General features: G+C 38.7%; 3 non-coding genes across 3 annotated transcripts; 1 reads left to right on the top strand and 2 right to left on the bottom strand.

The window, feature by feature from the left end:
- Nucleotides 1–1,511: 1,511 nt before the first annotated feature.
- Trnas-cga (transfer RNA serine (anticodon CGA)) lies at nucleotides 1,512–1,586 on the bottom strand. Its single transcript has one exon. It is a non-coding gene; the product is annotated as a tRNA-Ser (tRNA).
- A 225-nt stretch (nucleotides 1,587–1,811) lies between these two features.
- Trnas-cga (transfer RNA serine (anticodon CGA)) lies at nucleotides 1,812–1,886 on the bottom strand. The gene has a single exon. It is a non-coding gene; the product is annotated as a tRNA-Ser (tRNA).
- A 314-nt stretch (nucleotides 1,887–2,200) lies between these two features.
- Trnas-cga (transfer RNA serine (anticodon CGA)) lies at nucleotides 2,201–2,275 on the top strand. The gene has a single exon. It is a non-coding gene; the product is annotated as a tRNA-Ser (tRNA).
- Nucleotides 2,276–23,331: the final 21,056 nt, after the last annotated feature.

Genomic DNA, 23,331 nt, shown 5'->3' with positions numbered 1-23,331 from the left:
CCCATCGACCTGGGACCAGACCGCAGCGACGCACGGATGCACGCCAAGACCGTAGGATCTTACGCAGTGCCGTAGGGGACCGCACTGCCACTTCCCAGCAAATTAGGGACACTGTTGCTCCTGGGGTATCGGCGAGGACCATTCGCAACCATCTCCATGAAGCTGGGCTACGGTCCCGCACACCGTTAGGCCATCTTCCGCTCACGCCCCAACATCGTGCAGCCCGCCTCCAGTGGTGTCGCGACAGGCGTGAATGGAGGGACAAATGGAGACGTGTCGTCTTCAGCGATGAGAGTTGCTTCTGCCTTGGTGCCAATGATGGTCGTATGCGTGTTTGGCGCCGTGCAGGTGAGCGCCACAATCAGGACTGCATACGACCGAGGCACACAGTGCCAACACCCGGCATCATGGTGTGGGGAGCGATCTCCTACACTGGTCGTACATATCTGGTGATCGTCGAGGGGACACTGAATAGTGCACGGTACATCCAAACCATCATCGAACCCATCGTTCTACCATTCCTAGACCGGCAAGGGAACTTGCTGTTCCAACAGGACAATGCACGTCCGCATGTATCCCGTGCCACCCAACGTGCTCTAGAAGGTGTAAGTCAACTACCCTGGCCAGCAAGATCTCCGGAACTGTCCCCCATTGAGCATGTTTGGGACTGGATGAAGCGTCGTCTCACACGGTCTGCACGTCCAGCACGAACGCTGGACCAACTGAGGTGCCAGGTGGAAATGGCATGGCAAGCCGTTCCACAGGACTACATCCAGCATCTCTACGATCGTCTCCATGGGAGAATAGCAGCCTGCATTGCTGCGAAAGGTGGATATACACTGTACTAGTGCCGACATTGTGCATGCTCTGTTGCCTGTGTCTATGTGCCTGTGGTTCTGTCAGTGTGATCATGTGATGTATCTGACCCCAGGAATGTGTCAATAAAGTTTCCCCTTCCTGGGACAATGAATTCACGGTGTTCTTATTTCAATTTCCAGGAGTGTATTTTCTAATTTTTCCGGTAAGCTTAACACTGATCTTGGAAGGGTTAGGTTCCAGGGACACTGATGATTTAGATTGAATGGACACTGACAACTTAGGTTCGAGAGTCACTGACTTACTTGTTTGATCATCAAAAGCATTACCTTCCTCTTCATCTGTAGGTTCCTAATTTGTAATTCTCCTGAAACTTCCTGGCAGATTAAAACTGTGTGCCCGACCGAGACTCGAACTCGGGACCTTTGCCTTTCGCGGGAAAGTGCTCTACCAACTGAGCTACCGAAGCACAACTCACATCCGGTACTCAAAGCTTTACTTCTGCCAGTATCCGTCTCCTACCTTCCAAACTTTACAGAAGCTCTTCTGCGAAACTTGCAGAACTAGCACTCCTGAAAGAAAGGATATTGCGGAGACATGGCTTAGCCACAGCCTGGGGGATGTTTCCAGAATGAGATTTTCACTCTGCAGCGGAGTGTGCGCTGATATGAAACTTCCTGGCAGATTAAAACTGTGTGCCCGACCGAGACTCGAACTCGGGACCTTTGCCTTTCGCGGGCAAGTGCTCTACCAACTGAGCTACCGAAGCACGACTCACAACCGGTACTCACAGCTTTACTTCTGCCAGTATCCGTCTCCTACATTCCAAACTTTACAGAAGCTCTTCTGCGAAACATGCAGAACTAGCACTCCTGAAAGAAAGGATACTATGGAGACATGGCTTAGCCACAGCCTGGGGGATGTTTCCAGAATGAGATTTTCACTCTGCAGTGGAGTGTGCGCTGATATGAAACTTCCTGGCAGATTAAAACTGTGTGCCCGACCGAGACTCGAACTCGGGACCTTTGCCTTTCGCGGGCAAGTGCTCTACCAACTGAGCTACCGAAGCACGACTCATGACCGGTACTCGTGTAGCTCAGTTGGTAGAGCACTTGCCCGCGAAAGGCAAAGGTCCCGAGTTCGAGTCTCGGTCGGGCACACAGTTTTAATCTGCCAGGAAGTTTCATATCAGCACACACTCCGCTGCAGAGTGAAAATCTCATTCTGGAAACATCCCCCAGGCTGTGGCTAAGCCATGTCTCCGCAATATCCTTTCTTTCTGGATTGCTAGTTCTGCAAGTTTCGCAGAAGAGCTTTTGTAAAGTTTGGAAGGTAGGAGGCGGATACTGGCAGAAGTAAAGCTGTGAGTACCGGACGTGAGTCGTGCTTCGGTAGCTCAGTTGGTAGAGCACTTGCCCGCGAAAGGCAAAGGTCCCGAGTTCGAGTCTCGGTCGGGCACAAAGTTTTAATCTGCCAGGAAGTTTCATATCAGCGCACACTCCGCTGCAGAGTGAAAATCTCATTCTGTAATTCTCCTGTTTGTGTTTAAGTATCTTTGCATGTATGTAGATGTGTGTTCATGTATCCTGATTCTTCAGCCTACTTATATAAGTTGAAGGCTATTGGAAACCACGGAAAAAAGAAGGCCTTCAGTGCTAGAAGTATGTACATATGGAAAGAGGGAAAGATAGAAGTAAGAAGTAAGAAAGTAAAAAGTAGAGATGGTTGCTATGATTGAAGACGTGAAAGAAGATAGCCCCCAAAGACAGGAAACCCTTCCCACCCTCTTTCCCCAGGATCCCTACTTCGCCGGTACTTGAGAGAGAAGCCAGAGGAGGTATGATGTTAAATGTCTCCTACAGATGGACATTCTCACCTTCACCTTCGAAGCCCTCAAAGAAAAAACTTAGCAACACCTATGGAATGCAAAATGGTGAAGAATCAGTTACACTTGTCTGTGAGGGTTGTCTGAAAGGTGGGGTGTGTGATTAGTGTTAGTCATGTTTGTACTTGCACCATCCACCCCTTCCCAAAAGTGATAAAAGCCCTTCTATTTACATTACATCTCATAAAAGGTATAAAATATTCTGTACAAATACAAAATTATACACAACAATCAAATAGTGGTTTAGCTAATCACTTTACTAATATTATACACACATAAAATATTCTGTTCAGTTTCTGATATCTAGATATTGTTTTGTTTGAATAGTCCCTGATATTATCTTTATACTAGTACTATATTCTATTTGACTCATTTCATGTCTAGAGATCACTGTTCGTCTGTGATTCTCTTAAATTGGTCCCAATCTTGTAGTCATATCTGGTTTCCTAACTACTAACGTTATAGGATAGTTTAAGAATTCAAGAACAGATTACAGAATAGTTTAAGAATTGAAGGGAATTCAGTGCAGGAAATCTAATCTTGGAAGGAACACCAAAAACAACTCAGGAGCCAGCAGTTGTCACTCCGCCCATTAACACAGAATGTTAACGTACCTGGGGGGAACATGTGACTCCACCCAGATCCCATGGATATGACACACTTGATTGCTTACAGACCAATAGATCTCGTTAAATTTTATGTGAAAAGCCCCCCCCCCACCCCCACCCAACAAAACAATTACCATCCTACTAGGAAGCACTACATTAAGTAAATTTATTTTATGTTCTAATCTGTTCTGGACAGGTTTGAATTTTCTCCATGAGTTCTCTATAGCCTTGCTACTGTCCTTAGGCTTGAGAAAAGAAACAGTTGCAACATTTCTGGAGGTTGTACTCTCAGTAATTTCTCGATCTATAATTAACTCAAAAGGTTCCTCCGGACTTCTTACATTTATGTCAAGGTTGACTATTTTTTCTTTGAAATTTTTTTCTGAATATTTACTCGCAAACTGACATCTCATGTAGTAACAGCTTGTATACTAATGATTGAATAATCAATATTAATTCCTTAGGTCGAACTGTGCTCTCTTGCAAAATATCAATTTCCTGTCTTACAGAATGAGATTTAAGATTACATACATTTTCACAAAATTTTAATTTTTCACTCAATTCTGATTCTACTTTATTACATTTATCCTCAATATCAAATCCCAGTTTTTTAGCTAAATTCTGAAATCACTCATCCAGTCTCTGGTTAAATTTAGTAAATAGTTGATTAACATGAGTATTCAAAGAATTAGTGATTTAAGTCTTTAAATCTAATTTCATATCTTCTACCTTATTATTTAAAGAGTCAAATTCAGTCTTTAATAAAACTATATTGGCTGCTTGACTGTTCAAGGTTTCACTTTGATTACTTAAAATTTCACTCTGAGCATCTAATATTTTACTTAGAGTGGCTGAATAAGCCTTCTGTCATCAAACTTAGCACTTTGCTCTTCTAATCTAACATTTAATTCTTGTCTCAAGGTTACCATGTGGGCATTTTAAGCTTTGATTAAATTCACTACTTCAAACCAGTCAGGCCCTTCTTTAGCAATTCTCATAGCCATGGCTGGTTCTGATGTCTCTCAAACTTGTTGTATACTGTCCATGCTTCTATAGACTTTAGCTCTTGTGAGCATCTAATGCTAATTTCAATTATACCAATTACACAGTAAAAGCCCCCCCCCCTCCCCCCATATTTTGTCACATGTCTTACTAGAAATAATAAAGTTTTTATTTCACGCTCACCCAGTGTAGACTTCTCACTGCGTAGGTGAGCGAATGTGTAATCAGCGCTGGTGGACATCGCTGGCACCAGCAGCATTGAACATTGGTTTATGTGACATCAGCAAGCAGACACGGAGTCAGCACTGGTGAGCAGCAGCTGGTGCAGTCAGCGTTGGTGACTGCTAACTGTGTCAGCATCAGTGCGATGTACATATGTGAATAATGCTTATTTTCCACACCCGATCTTCTTAGTTGAAAAATTGAGGCTTTCTCTCCAGTTTTCTTCACTATTACTTTCTCAAATTTTTTACTGGAATGTACCTGCAACTTTCTTCCACTGGTTTATTGGACTCAATACAACTATTGGAAACAGTTCTCGTAACTTGTTATGTCCGGTATCTATGGCAACTTGTAATATCTTCTTCCCGTTTCTGTGAAGAAAATTCCCATTTTCTTCTGGTCCTGTCACTTAGGTCACCATGTTCTAAAGGTCTTTGAACGACAAGAGACTGTGTGGTACTGGGGTGAAAGACTGACACATTTCTCGCAGTTGACTCACGTATTGTGTGCAGCTGATCCTCTTCTCGGGTCAGACGGCTGCATCGATCTTCACAAACTCTTCTTCTCTTAAGACTCTAGCTGGTTAAGGGAATTTCAAAATAGACTTCTTTTCTACACTTGAAATGATTCTGTACTCTCAGGGTACTTTTGTTCAATTCTGTTATATTTTCATCTCCACAATAAAACAACTTCACAAATTTCACATAAGCATTAAACTCTCATGAGTCAGCCCTGTCTTGGGCCATTAGAAACTAACAGATACAATTATAACGTGTCTGGTTTAATAACCAGTATAAAACCAGTTCTTGCTGCTAGCAAGTCCAACACCCAAAAGTCAAACGTAAAAGTCTTTTTTTCAATACGTAATTCATTTGTTCACAACAATACAGCTGTTACATCATCAAGGAACAGAGCATGCTTGTGTACTGAACATACAGCTTCTCAGGCGCGTGCTGCAAACACTTGTCCGCACCGATCGACCATCACTATTGCCGTATTCTCCCAATACACCTACATCTTGCACACACAGAAACTGGCGGCAAGGTAGACACATCTACATTCTCTCACCCTCATACTTAAGATACTGGGTGTTCGAGACAGGGGAAAGCCAAGTGTCTCTAGAATTTACACTGAAATTCTTGAGGCGCTACACTTATGCCATCATCAGATATAAACTGATGTTGTCTTTCAAGGTTTACTGATTTTTTTCTGGCAGTGTATATATAATACATAAATATGTATGTAGGATACAAAGGGGAAATGTTGGTGCCAAAAATTTCATGACTGATTTGCTTCAGGTTTTTACTTGTCAAAAAAATACAGGTTTTCTGTTAAAACCAACTGCAAAAAAGAAAATGCTGTGCCATGCTCTGCTGTAAATATATGCAGTTCTGTTTTCTTTCTCACAATAAATTATAACTACAATAGCAGTGCATTTAAATAAATAGAAAAATTGATCAGTCCTTCTGTTACTCCTTTATTACTCACCTGAGAGACTTATATTAAAGACACTTGATTTGCTTAACATGCAATATAATGTTCAAGTTGAGTGATTGTCCACCACATTTTTCTGATACCGATACATATACAAACATTCATAAGTTATACGCAGTAGAAATATCCACTGCAAACCACTTTTAATGTCCCTTCACATTCAGTGAACGTGACTGTTAGAGAACTGTATTTTACAGTTTTAAAAATTAGAGTATCTCTACAGCACGTAAATTTGTGCATAAACCTAAATTCCAGGGTTTAAATTTGCACATAAACATTACACTCGATAGGACAAAAAGAAAGTCTGCAAAACTGACATTCTCTGATGGGATGTATGTTTTCTTTTACACTACTCAGTGCACATTTGATGTTAATTAACACTGTAGGTATTATATTGGAAAAACAAGGTTCCCAACACCATTGCCCTTGAAGTTCTTCCTCTGAATGATATGATACTCCCATTCATCAGCAGAATTGTGATCAGTAGCTATTGTCTTTTTTATCTAATTCTTCATCTATATGACTGATGTCTGTTGTTATTCAGCAACTAATAACTTCATCAAACTTAAGATCATTAAAATCGACACATCTCTATAAATACATTTTGTGCTACTAAGAAAACAGGTACACACTTCACAAAACATGGTCTAAGAGATCCCAACATGTGTCAGAAGTGCAAGTTGGCAACATATGAAAAATGTTATAGTGAGCCGCCAATAAAATGTTATGTAGTTGGTGATTTAAGGAGGGTAGTTTGAGTACAGAAACACTCCACCAAAATTTACATTGGAGAGTGAGATCAGAAATTTATGCGCAGTCTGAGAGACCACATCTCATAACTTGAGGATTGAACCATTGTGGGTCTTCCTCATCCTTAAGACCTTCCTCAAAACATATTTGTCTAAGGCATATTGCATGATGCTTTTGAATTTGTTTCCATTTGTGCTCCAAACCTTCACCCTCAGCACTGGATATTTCATGTTGATGACAGGCACTCTGCAATTCAACGTCATTTGGCAAAATATAGCTTAGTGGCATAGCTACCAGAGCATCATCTGTGTCTACCCTTTAATAGGGAATGCTCACAGCCAGAAAGCTCAGTATGGTGCAGTCATGTGAAGCAAGCTGGTAACCATGCCATGGAGACATGCTCATGTTTCCTACAGCCAACTGAGAAAGTTCGAAAGGGTTCAAATTGTAACCTTCTGAGTGGCAGGATATCCTTTTCAGAATTGCCACACAAGTTGGACATGCTGCATCAGTTGTGCAACAATTCTAGTATCAGACTCGTAGATGAGTTTCTGGAGTACACACAGAACAGATGCCCAGCAGGATCATCATATTGTAAGGGCAGTAGTGGCAGATGGTACAGCTACCACAGCACAGATAAGAGGATGATGCGTCAACATGTGTCAACCTTCTTAAAATGGTTCTCAAACAAAATAAATTGTGCAATTAATGCTGTGTACATAAAAATAAACCCATTTGGAGAGTCAGACATATTAGAGCACTCACTTCTGGTAAATGGGGAGGTGTGCTAGCCCCACATCACCCCTGCTTTGCAGGGTAAGTTATGGACTAGCATGCTGACCAGCCTGGATGTGGTTAGCAGAGGGTTTTCCACATAATTGAAGGTAAGTACTAGGCTGGTTTTCACATTGCACCTCAGTTACAGTATATGCTTATAGTTTGAAAACTTTGCCACATTTGCCCATGCAGTGCACACTAGCAATAGACAGAAGGGGTACAAGGATTCTCCTCCATGGGAAACTAGCTGTAGCTTTAAATTGTCTTTGTGAGTGGCAGCTCCATTGTAGTAATATTGTATATACAACAATCATTGGTTTGAAATGAAACTGGAAAGAAGGAAGATTAGTGTTTATATCTCATCAGCAATGAGGTCATTGGAGATGGAGAACAAGTTCAGATTAGGGAAGGATGGGGGAGGAGATCATCGGTGCCCTTTCAAAGGAACCATCCCAGCATTTGCTTTGAGCAGTGTAGGGAAATCGTGGATAATTTGAATCTGGATGGGGATTTGAAGCATTGTCCTGCCAAATACGAGGCCAGTGTGCTAATCACATTGCTCTGTGTGATGTTCGAGAAGCCTGAAACAAGTCCTGATTCAGCACTCGCTGTATAAATGGCACTGCAAAGGAAGCACATAAAAATAAATAAAATGTTTCTGTACCTATGTCCTAATCAGTAACTGTGCTATATAGTGAGTGGTTCCAAAGTTTTTAATCCCCTCATGTTTTTCAAGTGTCATATTAAACTGGAAGTTGGGGACAAAAAACATGTGATCTCCAAAGTCTTAGGTTCTTTTAGTATATGTAATGGTTAACTGCAAAAAAAGAATTCATTGGTGATACTAATATTCTAATAAAGGATCTGTAAATAATAATTCCAGACCATAAAATGTTACTTTTATGAAAAAGAAATCAATTTACTTCCTTTATTATGTAGCTATTGGTGATAGTATATTACTGCATGACTATCTTCAATCTTGAACTGCTTGCCTGTAATGTGTTATACCACTCTATTGGAAAATGGGTCTATTTATTATTTTTTAAACAAAAGAAAAAACATTGAATTTGCAAAGTTGTCTACTTATTAAATATGTTTAGTAACTTTGGTTGTTTTTAAATTAGGACCCATTTAAGTTCACATATGTCTGCATTGTGGTGATCACATATACACAACTATAGTTGGTTCACCACGAAAGTCATTAACAACGAGGTTGAGCAGCCAGAAACACTGGTCATGTGTGTGTCAGCTGCATTTGCATGACAGTGTTTATGTGTGTGTGTACGTTGTCTAGTTCAGGAGAAGGCCTTTTTGTTGAAAGCTTACTTGTTTGACAATCTTTTTTGTTGTGCCTATCTGTGACTCAACACCTCCTCTATATGGTGAATAGCAATCTACACTTTTTATAATATTATCATTATTCCATCCTGAATTTTCAAATGTTAAATCATTTTTACATATTGTTTTCCATGAGACTGATAAAATATGCTATTTTTGTTTTCTGGTGGAGAGCAATAACATGTCTGTAGTAAGTAGAACCCCTAACCCACATAATAAATGCGTCCTTTACAAATGGAGTTTTCCCTGACCTACAAAGGACTTCTAAAATTATCCCACTTCACAAAAAGGGCCCCAAAATGATGTAGCCAATTACAGGCCCTTAACACAACTCAGCTCATTCTCAAAAACATTTGAAAAATTATTTTACGCCAGATTGGAAGACTTTACTAATAAACTGTCCTTATTAACAAAACACCAGCATGGTTTTATAGAGCAAAAGACAACTACCACAGCTATTTATGAGTATCTCAACAAAACCTTAAAAGCACTGTATAATAAGGAAATCACTACTGGTATCTTTTTAGATTCATCCAAAGCATTTGAAGTAACTGGCCATACCATACTTCTTAAGAAGTTAGCAAATAAAGGTATAAGAGGAATTGCAAACAAATGGTTAGAATCTTACCTGTCAAACAGATTTCTAAAAGCTGAAATAAATTTTGAAAACAAGAATACAACCACCCATCAATCTACTGTCCACCCCTCTGACACAATGCCTATTAGATATGGTGTGCCACAAGTCTCAATCCTGGGACCCATACTGTTTCTGCTATACATTCATGACATTAACATGAAGCTTGCTACAGGACATACCTCACTATTTGCCGATAATACAAATATACTAATAACAGGTACTGATACAGAGGACCACAACGAAAAAATTAAATCGCTTATGTCGTCACTCAGCAAATGGTTCAATGAGAACAAACTGATTATAAACATACAGAAAACGATGTACATCAGCTTCAGACTCTCATCCCAAATACAAGAAATGCCCAATGTGATTCTAAATAACCAAGAGCTTATGTGTCTGGACTCTGTCAAATTTCTTGGCATATGGCTTGAAGAAAATCGTAAGTGGGAGACTCACACAAATTATATCTTAAAAAAGTTATCAACTATGTGTTAAATTTTGAGGACACTCAAAAATCAGTCACAAAATCTGTTCTCATACATGTATATTATGCTTACTTCCACTCTACGTTACAGTATGTAATCATATTTTGGAGGAACTCACCTGGAAGTAGATATATTTTCAAAATGCAAAAAAAGGCAATACGCATAATATGTAACCTAAGACATAACGAATCATGAAGGCAACATTTCAAAACAGATGGCATTATGACACTGCCCTCAGCTTACATTTATAATATTGTCTCGTTTGTCAAGTCATACCTGTTAAACAATGACTGCACATTAAAATTCAATGGAGATATTCATAACTATGCAACAAGGCAGCAATCTGACCTACATATGACTCAGTCCAGAACTACCTGGTACCAAAAAAGTGTTTTAAATGTTGGGATACAAATGTATAATAATTTACCAAATGAAATTAAAGCAACAAAGAACCCAAGAGCCTTCACACATAAATTAAAAAAATATCCCCTGGACCATTGCTTTTATGCAGTTGATCATTTTTTTGAAAGGGGTTAAAATTGTAAACAATTTTATGATAAATGTTCAATTAGGTCTGAAAATTATATACTGTGCATCCCTATGAAATATACTGGATTATTATTTACTGTGCATGTCTATGAAATATACTGGATTATTTTACTATTACATTTGTATTGGCTGTTTATATTTTACTTTCCACATTTGTATTTACTGTTTTGTTAAAGATAGCTAACTTCCTCATTACATAATAATGTAAAATCAATTTGTTAAAAATTACTTGCAAATATCTTCTCTTGACCTGTCCAATATCATATGTACAAACGTACAATTCTATGATTTGTATTAACTGTTTTGTTTAATATAGATAATTTCCTTGCTACAAAATAATGTAAAATCGATTTGTAAAAATTACTTGTAAATAGCTCTCTTGACCTGTCCAATATCATATGTACAGCTGTACAATACTATGATTGCCTGGATCAATACAATACAATACAATACAATACAAGTTCTGTGAACACTGCCACTATGATGATTGATTTTCATTAAACTAGTCAAAGTGCAATAGCAAAGTTCAAGATCAAGAAACCAACACACATAAAGACTTCTGTATGTCAGGGTAGCTGCAGCTGAACAGGTTTGCCTTTTGTAATATGCCAACAAACAAATTTTGGTCTTAGAAAGAGTTCCAGTAGAAAATTCGGAGCAAATGGTACTGGCTTTTCCTGAAATAAGCAGCAATATTTATATATTACCTGAAACTTTATGTGGAACTTTTCTGTTACATCCAGATAAAGAACAAACAAAAATTGGATTCTACACATTGGTTAACTAAATAAAGCAAATAGGACAGCTGGCTTTCCACTTAGTGATATTTTATATTTTACTGACATCAATACTGGAAACAAAATATCAAGAACAATTTGTTTTTGTTGATTGGTGTTATTTTTAGTGATAATGTGTATTTCATTGAAATTAAGTCAATTAAAGAATGAAAAAACATCTTCGAGCACACTTTTGTTGTGAGAGTCATACACTGCAACATTTATCCTCAGACTAACTGTCTGCCCCCCCCCCCCCCCCAAAAAAAAAAAAAAAAAAAAAAAAAAAAAAAAAAAAAAAAAAAAAAAATAGGAAACCAGGAATCACCAAAATTGTAAGATAAATTAAAATTATACTTTATTGGGTGATACCTCTCTAAACTCTTTGTACATATGTATCTTGGATCCCTGTATCCCTGATATCATGTTGGTGTAAATAAAACAGAAAGAAACTTCCACATGGGAAAAATATATTAAAAACAAAGATTCCAAGACTTACCAAGCGGGAAAGCGCCGGCAGACAGGCACATGAACAAAACACACAAACACACACACAGAATTACGAGCTTTCGCAACTGGCAGTTGCTTCGTCAGGAAGGAAGGAAGGAGAGGGAAAAATGAAAGGATGTGGGTTTTAAGGGAGAGGGTAAGGAGTCATTCCAATCCCGGGAGCGGAAAGACTTCCCTTAGGGGAAAAAAAGGACAGGTGTACACTCGCACACACACACACACACACACACACACATATCCATCTGCACATACACAGACACAAGCAGACATATTTAAAGGCCTTTAAATATGTCTGCTTGTGTCTGTGTATGTGCAGATGGATATGTGTGTGTGTGTGTGTGTGTGTGTGTGCGAGTGTACACCTGTCCTTTTTTTCCCCTAAGGGAAGTCTTTCCGCTCCCGGGATTGGAATGACTCCTTACCCTCTCCCTTAAAACCCACATCCTTTCATTTTTCCCTCTCCTTCCTTCCTTCCTGACGAAGCAACTGCCAGTTGCGAAAGCTCGTAATTCTGTGTGTGTGTTTGTGTGTTTTGTTCATGTGCCTGTCTGCCGGCGCTTTCCCGCTTGGTAAGTCTTGGAATCTTTGTTTTTGATATCATGTTGGGTAATATAAGACAATCTAGCATGAGCCATGATACATTGAATTTTCCTTTGACAGATGTGTGCAGTATTCACTGTTAGATAAACAACAACAGTTCACCATGACGTGAAAATTAGTTATTTTTCGGCAGTTTTTGCTAATTCAGTGTGCTGAGCAAGATATATGTTTATGCTCATTGTAAAAAGAGGGAACAGCTGCCCATAGAGATACAGATGAATAAAATGACAATTATGTTTCTGTATTATGGAGTCTCTCCTTTCAGTCCACTTCTCAGAAGAGTCTACTTAATTGAGAGAACATCGCCATTTGTACTTCATTAAACAGGGTCAATTTATTTTTAGTGTTTTCATTTGTTTTATTAATACACCATTGAATAAAGATGTGTTTCAAATGCTTTCACACATTCAGTGTCATATTGTAGCATACTAAACAACCTTATTAGATCTTTATTTAATATCTCATAGCATAAAGGTCGTTGCAAAGTGAAGATTTGCCATGTGTTTTCAGCAGAATATCTTTAAATGTAGTACTGATGGTACAGGTGTGTGAATCACATAACTATGAATCACTTTAAAAAATAAACTATTTCTCTCTCTCTCTCTCTCTCTCTCTCTCTCTCTCTCTCTCTCTCTCTCTCTCTCTCTCTCTCTCTCCCCTTCATGAATGGTATGTCCACAGCTACTGAAAGCTTCATCAATTACTTTAATTATCAGGATAAGTTCATTAGAATTATTAGGAAAGATAAAGATAGCTGTCGTTTGTTCCAGGGTGAAATTGCTCAGAATACAATACGAGCAGCACAAGCTGATGGCAGCTGGGTCTGCTTACAAAATTGTCATCTTGCATGCTCCTGGATGCCAACACTGCAGAGGATATGGGAAACAATAGACAACAACAATTCTAGTCCTGGATTTAGGCTCTGGCTCACAACTGAACCTTCAGAGGGGGTAACTATTTTTCATTTATACATTAATGATTTATGGACATCAATTATGTAGAGAATGTAAGGATTTCTGACTGTAGCTCCACAAAGGAAATGTTTATATTGCTATCATAGATGCTGGTAAAGCACTTAATTTAAAATAGAAACTGTAGGTATAACCATTATGTGAGTAATACCAAATAATCATTTTACATCATAAAAAAATTTGGGGGGGGGGGGGGGGGGGGGGTGTGAACTCTATTGGCTTAAAATGTACTACAGACAAATTCACTGTATAACTACATAATTATACAAATAGTGGTTCACATAATTTTCTTCCTCTTCTTCTTATTCTAGTACCTAGCCATTCCAGATCTTTATGACCATACTTTTGCTTGCTTGGAAAAGTTCTTCACATTTGTGTGAATTCTATGTTCTTACGTTTCTGAGCAAAGATGTTGTTCTTCTTCCTTGTCCTCTTTTACCCAATATTTTTCCTTAAAGAATGTTCTGCAACAGTTTATTATATTTGTTTCCATTCAATGGTCAAGATATTGTTGTTTTCTGCATGTTTCTGTGTTTAGGGCTTCCTTTTCTTTCTTCCATTTTTGTAGAGTGCCACTGTTATGTGTATTTCATGTGTCCATGGCACTCCTAGCATTCTCCTGTGCAGCCACATATTAAACGCCTCAAATTGTTTACCCATCATTAGACGTTTGATTCTCTTTCTGTATTAGTCTTTTGTTATATTCACATTTGTTGTTTATTAATACTGTTAATAATAGTAGTTACTTCCCTTGTAGAGTAAGTTTGTGATCGCTCTCTAAGTTTTTATATATTTTTACATTTCAGATACATATTTTAACGGTTTTTGTGATAATATTTACTATATAAGTGACTTATTAGTGGTTTCTTCATTAGCCTCTGCCTTTCTTGTGTTGTGATGTGATATTTGTGAGTGTTTTGTATTGAGCAACGTAACCTCTTAGCTGTGTTTACATTCCGAGCTGATCAGTTGCAGCTGTAGCTGCGCATTGAAACCTAAGTACTGATTAATTCTTTGGGTATAGAGGTTTATTTAGGAACTTTAGTAGTCTTCAGCAGGCGTTTTTGTGTTTTCTCGTGAAATAATTTCAGAAGAACCTTTTGGCAACTGTTTTCAGCTTCGTTACTGTGTCATTAGACGTTTGATTCTCTTTCTGTATTAGTCTTTCGTTATATCCACATTTGTTGTTTATTAATACTGTTAATAATAGTAGTTACTTCCCTTGTAGAGTAAGTTTGTGATTATTGTAGTCAGGTTTTAACCTCTTAATATTATAGTAGCGGAACTTAAAAAAAGTAAAATTTTAACATAAGTGAGAAGTGTGGGCTTTGCCGGAGGTTTGTGAGTAGTGGATTGCGGTGTGAGACTTGTTTGAAGTATTTTCACTGTGCAGTGGGGAAGCCAGTGGACATTCTGGTGAGATCCTCTCCTGGAACTGTAGGTTATGTATCAGGAGTAAGTTGATAGAGGAGCAGGAGCGTAAGATCTGTGCCCTTCAGGTCAGTTGAAAAATGTACAGGAGGAGGTAGATAGGATGAGGAGCGAGAAGGGGGTTTGTGAATGGGAGCTGGCTGTTGGCAAGAGATCTGCTAGGAGAAGAAGATTTTCAGATAGTTTTACTATTGGTGTTTACAATAGATATGACCAACTGTCAGAGTGTAGTGGAGAGGAATCTCTAGTAGCTGTAGACGTAGGAAGTATGCAGCACACCTCAGTAGTTACGGTGATTAGAACAGTTGCAAAGTTGAAGAGGAAAAAGAATGTTCTGCTATTAGGTAGTTCTCATGGCAGAGGTGTAGGCCAGCAGTTGCAGGAAGTGCTGGGGAGTGAGTATCAGGTCACCAGCGTTGTGAAGCCTAATGCAGGATTGGCTCAGGTGACTGTTAACATAGGGGGGTTATGAAGGAATTTTACTAAAGAGGATCAGGTAGTGGTTGTGGGTGGGGCTGGTAATAGTATTGATAGGGATTGGGAGTATGACATAGATGGTGACCTTGAAAAGATAGCCACTCACACTGGCAACACGAATGTGCATTTCGTGGAACTGTTTGAGCGTCACGATTGGCCTCATCTTACTACAGCCGTCAGGTGACATGAGACTTGGGGGTGCGCTGATGACAGAAAGCATGGGTCACATTTCAGTGGTGTCGGTGGAGTCTATCAGCAGGATGGGTTTCACTAGACATGGCCTGCACCTCAACAGGTATGGGAAGGGAAGGTTAGCAAAGCTTATAGGTGACAGCATAGGTGGGGTCGGTGGGATCGCTCATGGGAAAATTCCTGCAGTAATGGGTGTTAGAGCTGCACCTTTTTTTAGATTGAAGTCAGCTGATAGGTATTCCTGCTTAAGGGAAGTCTCTCTTACAAAGGAACCACTTTTGACAAAGCTTAGGTATCCAAGTAATGAGGGAATTAGTAAATTTCATCAAAATATACGAGGTATTAGAGATAAAGTTAGTGAATTGCTTATAGATGTTGACTCTGAAATTATTGGTGTATCTGAACACTTCTTAAATAAGGAGATAATTCAGAGGCTTCCTTTACCAGGATACAGGTTGGCTAGCAGCTTTTTGAGGCGCTCTTTGCGGTGTGGGGGAGTAGCCATGTATGTGAAAAACGGAATCCCATTTGAGTCAATTGATGTTTCAAAGTACTGCACTGAAAAGGTGTTTGAATCTTGTGCAGGTGTGGTTAAATTTAAAGGAACTAAACTTCTAATTGTTGTTATTAATAGACCCCCTGACTCTGATTTCACAACATTTTTGCTAAAGCTAGAGGAGGTTCTTGGTTCACTTTATAGGAAATACAAAAAGTTAGTTATATGTGGCGACTTCAATATTAATTGTATAAGTGATTGTGCAAGGAAGAGGATGCTGGTAGACCTCCTTAATTCATATAATCTTATGCAAACCCTATTCTTTCCAACAAGAGTGCAAGGGAACAGTAGAACAACCGTAGACAACATTTTTGTTTATTCCTCATTACTAGAAGGGCATTCTGTTAGCAAAAAGGTGAATGGCCTTTCAGATCATGATGCACAAATTTTAACTCTAAAAGATTTTTGTGCTGCAACACGTGTTAAATATAGTCATCAGCTGTTTAGGAAAGCTGATCCAGTTGCTGTAGAGACCTTTGTAAACCTTATCAAGGAACAAGAGTGGCAAGATGTTTATAGCGCTGATACAGTAGACGATAAATATAATGCTTTCCTCAAGACTTTTCTCGTGCTCTTTGAAAGTTGCTTTCCATTAGAACGTTCAAAACAGGGTACTTGCACAAACAGGCAGTCTGGGTGGCTGACTAGAGGGATAAGAATATCTTGTAGAACAAAGTGGCAATTATATCAATACGTTAGAAACAGTCAGAATCTAAATGCAGCAGCCCATTACAAACAGTTTTGTAAGGTGCTTAAAAATGTTATTAGGAAGGCAAAAAGTATGTGGTATGCAGATAGAATAGCTAAGTCTCAAGATAAAATTAAAACCATATGGTCAGTCGTAAAGGAAGTGGCTGGTCTGCAGAGACAGGTTGAGGATATAGAATCAGTGCGTAGTGGGAATGTCCATGTTACTGATAAATCACATATATGTACAGTATTTAATAATCACTTTCTGAATATAGCAGGTGAACTAAATAGAAACCTACTCCCAACAGGGAATCATATAGCGCTCTTAGAAAAAAGTGTTCCGAGACTGTTACCTGAAATGCTCCTCCATGATACTGACAAGAGGGAGATTGAGTTAATAATTAAATCACTAAAGACCAAGAACTATCATGGATATGATGGGGTATATAGCAGAATACTGAAGTATTGTTCTATGCATGTTACCCCAGTACTTAGCCATATCTGTAACTTTTCCTTTAGGAGTGGTCGGTTTCCTGACCGATTAAAGTACTCGGTAGAGAAGCCACTTTATAAAGAGGGAGACAGGAACAATATTGACAATTATAGACCTATTTTCTATGTCATCAGTGTTTGCTAAAGTTATTGAGAAGGTTGTATATACAAGGTTACTGGAGCATTTAAATTCACATAATTTGCTGTCAAATGTTCAGTTCGGTTTTAGAAATGGTTTAACAACTGAAAATGCTATATTCTCTTTTCTCTGTGAGGTTTTGGTTGGATTAAATAAAAGGTTGTGAATGCTAGGAGTTTTCTTTGATTTAACGAAGGCTTTTGAATGTGTTGACCACATAATATTACTGCAGAAGTTGGACCATTATGGAGTAAGGGAAGTAGCTTACAATTGGTTCACCTCTTACTTTAAGAATAGAAAGCAGTAGGTAATTCTCCGCAATATTGAGAGTGGTAGTGATGTTCAGTCCCAACGGGGCACTGTTAAGTGGGGCATTCCCCAAGGGTCGGTGCTGGTTCCAAGGCTGTTTCTTATTTATATAAACGATATGCCTTCTAGCATTACAGGTGATTCAAAAATATTTCTGTTTGCTGATGACACCAGCTTGGTAGTGAAGGATCTTGTGTGTAATATTGAAACAGTATCAAATAATGTAGTTCATGAAATAAGTTCGTGGCTTGTGGAAAATAATTTGATGTTAAATCACAGTAAGACTCAGTTTTTACAGTTTCTAACTCACAATTCAACAAGAACCGATATTTTGATCAGACAGAATGGGCATATTATAAGTGAGATGGAACAGTTCAAGTTCCTAGGCGTTCGGATAGAGAGTAAGCTGTTGTGGAAATCCCATGTCCAGGATCTTGTTCAAAAACTAAATGCTGCTTTATTTACCATTAGAACAGTATCTGAAATAAGTGACACTGCAACACGAAAAGTAGTCTACTTCGCATATTTTCATCCGCTTATGTCATATGGTATTATTTTTTGGGGTATTTCTTCTGATTCAAAGAGGGTATATTTGGCTCAAAATGGGCTGTTCGAGCTATATGTGGTGTAAGTTCGAGAACGTCTTGTCGACCCCTATTCAATAGTCTGGGAATTCTGACATTGCCCTCACAGTATATATTTTCTTTAATGTCATTTGTTGTTTGCAATATTAGCCTATTCCCAAGAGTTAGCAGCTTTCACTCAGTTAATACTAGGCAGAAATCCAATCTGCATGTGGAATGCACTTCCTTGACTCTTGTGCAGAAAGGAGTGCAGTATTCTGCTGCATCCATTTTCAATAAGCTACCACAAGAACTCAAAAATCTTAGCAGTAGCCCAAACTCTTTTAAGTCTAAACTGAAGAGTTTCCTCATGGCTCACTCCTTCTATTCTGTTGAGGAGCTCCTGGAAGATCTAAAAAATTAAGCAAATTCCAGTGTTACACTATTGATTTTCTTTATTTAAACTTACTTGTCACCTGAATATGTTTTTTATATTTCATTTTATCTGTTTCTAATATCATGTTATAATTTCATGTATTGACTTGTTCCATCAGCATGGAGACTTCTCCTTAATTTGGTCCCAAGGAACAATAAATAAACAAATAAAATGGCACTTGAACACTTTAGCCATTTTATAATTTGCAGCTATGGTTTCCTCAATGGGAAAATTAATTTCTTGCAAATGTTCCCATTGTTTGTTAATGTTACTATCCAGATATGTGTATATTGTTTCACTTGTTTTGATTTCTCAAACATACAGCTCAGTACTTTTGCTGATGCAGGATACAAGATGATGAAGACTATTTAAGCTCTCAGCAAATATTACAGTATCACCATTGTAGCAGATATTGTTCAGCTTCACTCAGTTCAAGATGAGTCCTTCTTTCACATTTTCAAGGACTTCTTTTAAGGTCAAAATAGAGATTACATACAGCAGAGTCTCACTCCTTGGCATATCTTCAATGTCTCAGGTTTCTCATTTTCTACTTTCACAGAAACATATTGATTTCAATATAGATTAATTATGATCCAGAGGCCTTTGTCACCCACCATATGTTTTTAGTACTGCAGCGATCTTGTAATGTTACACAATAACAAAAACTTTTTGATATCCAATAAAACAACCATAGACATATCATCATCAAAATATCCACGGGTGTAGTGCCGGTCTATAGTGTCCAACGGGCCCGTTGGACACAATAGACCGGCAGTACACCCATGGATATTTTGATTATCAAATACGCCGGGAGAAACTCAAGAATCACATAGGCATATCAGTTCATGTCTTTACACTGCTGGAATAAGATTTGAAAGTATAATAGAGACTCTTGAGTAGTGAAATCACTTAAACCAAACTGTGTAGGTTGGTCTTCACAAATTTTGTACACAGTGTTACAAAAATAGTTTCAGATCATTCATCAGACTTATTCTTTTGAAATCACTATGTTTTCAGCTCTTCCTGCTTTTTAACATGATTACAGCCTCTGACCCGATGTCATTTTTGAGGAATAGTAACCTAATTATAAATTTCATTGAAAAGTTTTGTCAAGAATTCTACCTGTTCTTCATCAAACAATTCAAGGGACTGAGAATGCATACTATCTGGCCCTTCTGTTTTCCCATCAAGAATTTATCCAGATTATTCAGGTGGCATTGGTAACTTTTTTATTTTAAGGCTGAATATCTGTAGTAAGGATTTTAATTGTTTAACCAGTTTAATGAGTAACAAAGTTAATTTTTGGTTGCTGTAAATTTCATCAATATTGCAAACAAATAGAGCGAGGCAGTAGGAAAATAATCCTACTGATTGTTCCATTAACCCAATGACATGTGTGTTGCAATTATGAATAGGTAAGGGACCATATCTTGGGTAATAATGACAAGAGGACAGTGACACAACTTAACTAGAATACTATGGCCACAATAACGTAAATGTATTGTCACACTTAAATAAAACTTGTGCTGGAACTGCTTTTTACATGTCTAGCTGATTTTCCTCACAAGTTATTGACTTTTTGATTATAATGGTTTGGGACAACAAGGTCTTCACTAATCCAATGGAGTTCCTTATACATTTCTCAGGATTGTGCACATGGAATAAGGTAATTGATATCTACATCAACATATATACTGTGCAAACTACTCTGAAGTGCATAGTATAGGACACTTCCAAATGTACCAGTTAGTACCGTAGGTCCTCATACATTCTATTCATGTATTGAGTCCAGGCAGAATGACTGCTTAAATGCATTGTGTGAACTGTAATCAGCCTAATCTTGTCTTCATGATCTCTCAGGAACAATATGTTAGGGGCTACACTATATGCCTTTATTCTCTGCTTAAAAATGTTTCTTGAAACTTTGTGAGTAGGTTTTCAAAAATAATTGGTGCCTGTCTTCAAGCATTAGCCAGCTGAGGTTATCAGCATCTGTGTAATATTCTCCTATGTGAGAAGTTTTCTAGAAAGGGTTCCACATATGTTGTATGAGTAATCTCTTTCATATTTGAATTATATTTTCCAAGTATCCCACCAGTGATGAAAAATGTGCCACCTGCTTTACTACAACTTAGCCTGTGTTGTCACTCCAACATGGATCCCAAAACAAAAAAAAAGAAAGAAAAGCTATACCCAGGTATTTGTATGAGTTGAGCAAACCCAATTGGGACTCATTCTTAGTCCAGGCATAGAATACAATTTTTTTTTTCATATTTTGAAGTGCACTGTTTTACCTTTATGAATGTTTGAATCACTGAAATCACTGAAATCTTATTGAAATCTAAATGAATATTTGTGCAACTTTTATCAGACAGTATCTCTTTGTTGACAACTGCATACCTGCAAAAGTCCGTGTTTACTATTAATATTGCCTGCTTGGTTATTAACTGTAACCACCCAGTGAATTAGGTGAAGGTGTTAGGATGTCAATACAGGAACAGGCTAGACTGCCACTTCTCGGGCATGAGTGAGCTGTGGCTTGGTGGGAGATGGTCTGCTCTGCACTTAAAGCTGCTGATAAAACACTGTTGACAAACAAGCATTTATTGTTCCAAAGTACGCTGTTTCTTCATGCAATGGAGGCAAACAGCAGTCTGCTAGCCATGCTGGAATGTGCTGACACACACACATTCCCCATCCTCTCGGTTGTTGCAATTGTGGGGGGCTTGTTCTCTCAGCACCATACTACTATGTGGCACATTGGCCACAGCTGAGCTAATAGTGTCTGCATTGTTTGGTGTTATCAGTGTTGTGCAGTGAGTTATCAGAGCACTCTTGTTGACCTCGTAGCAAATACGCACCCATTTGTCCTGCTCAAAGTGTATGACTTTGGACTGGATCACACTGTGGCTTCCGAGATGGAGTAAGGCCCACAGCATTGGAGTATGTCTACAGGAATGGAAGGCAGGTGGCAGTTGTAGCACATCCCTCCATGTTGATGATTTTGCCTGCTCCATGGCCCTCAGTTAGGCGTCCATAAGGCCTAACGGTGAATGTTGCCCAAAGCTACACGTCAGTCTTGACTTGAATGGCAGCACTGTAGCTAGCAGTGGCAATGCCCTCTTGACAGGATTCACCACTCCATCAGAATTCAAAGATGGCCTACACAAATATGGGATGGACCGACACAGGTCCTACCCTCAGGTTGATCAGTTGCAAAATGAGTACAAGTAGATAAAGCCACTGGATAGGATTAATATTTGTACTGGAACTGACTCACCTGTGTTGCTATTGTAAGGTGTGTGATTTAACTTGCCCTGTTTGTCTTGACTGTTTGGCTTTCTGGATGCTTTGACTGTAGCTGAAAGATGTCTTAATTTCTCCTGTGAGATGCAGTGTTGGACATATTCTGCAACATCAGTTCTGTGAATAATCATTCTGTGTCCCTCTTATGGTTCATTACTTAACTCTGTGTTGTCAACACAATGGAAGCATCCAGCCTTACCTATGATGTCATTCTGCAGTACTGGGTTTCTGGATACCTAAGTCTTATAATGTGGAGCAATTACCTCCATCTTGTGGCCACATTACACACACATAAGCAGTCCTTCCTAGTTAGCTTTCCAATCAGTGGTTGTGTATTGCCCTGATTATGTTACCAATGGAAGGTGTGAAAAATGCTGCTCCATTTCCATGCCTATGATTTTGGGGTTCTTCATTATATACAAGGCGAACAGCAAGGGTCTCAACACTGTCCCATGGGATACTCCTGAAGTTACTTCTACATTTGTTGATGAATTTCCACCCAAGATAACATACTATGTCCTCTCTACCAAGAAGTCCTCAATCCAGTCACAAATTTCACTTGATATTGCATAGGATCATAGTTACATTAATACCATATGTGTGATACTGAGTCATTTTCATTTCATAAATCAAAATAACTTAAATTGGGTTTTGTATGGCCAGTGTTTTTGGTATCCATGCTCAGAGGTGTGGAGGAGGTTATTCTGCTCAAGATACCTCATTACATTTGAGCTCAAAATATTTTCTGAGTTTTTGCAAGAGACTGATCTGTAGGAGACTTAATGGTAACTTTGTGGATCACTTCTGCTGTACTGTTTGTAGACAAGTGGGACCTATGCTTTCTTCAAACCATGGGTCACAGTTTTTGTTGAAAACATCAATGATACTTTATAGTTAAAGGATGGTCTAACTCAGCCCTGCAAATTCTGCAAAGAATCTGAAAGGGATTCCATCAGTGACAGGATCTTTGTTCAACGTTATTGATTTTACTTCTTTCTCAATGCCACTGATATTAACATCTATATCATTCACCTACATAGTAGGCTGGAAATTATACTGTGGTAGTGCTCCAGGTTTTCCATTGTAAAGGAACATTTGAAAATGGAGCTCATAATTTCTGATTTTGCTTTGCTCCTCCTTCCTCTCTCATCCATGACACTAACTTTGGTGCCACTAACAACCTATAGTTGTGACCTGAATTTTTTGTTTTTGTTAGGGAGGAGGAGGAGGATCTTAGTGTTTAACGTCCCGTCGACAACGAGGTCATTAGAGACGGAGCGCAAGCTCGGGTGAGGGAAGGATGGCGCAGGAAATCGGCCGTGC

This window comes from Schistocerca gregaria, chromosome 4 (genome assembly GCF_023897955.1).
Source record: "Schistocerca gregaria isolate iqSchGreg1 chromosome 4, iqSchGreg1.2, whole genome shotgun sequence".
Lineage (NCBI taxonomy): Eukaryota > Metazoa > Arthropoda > Insecta > Orthoptera > Acrididae > Schistocerca > Schistocerca gregaria.
Note: the sequence above shows the minus strand (reverse complement) of the source record. Positions and strands in the feature narration are given on the sequence as shown.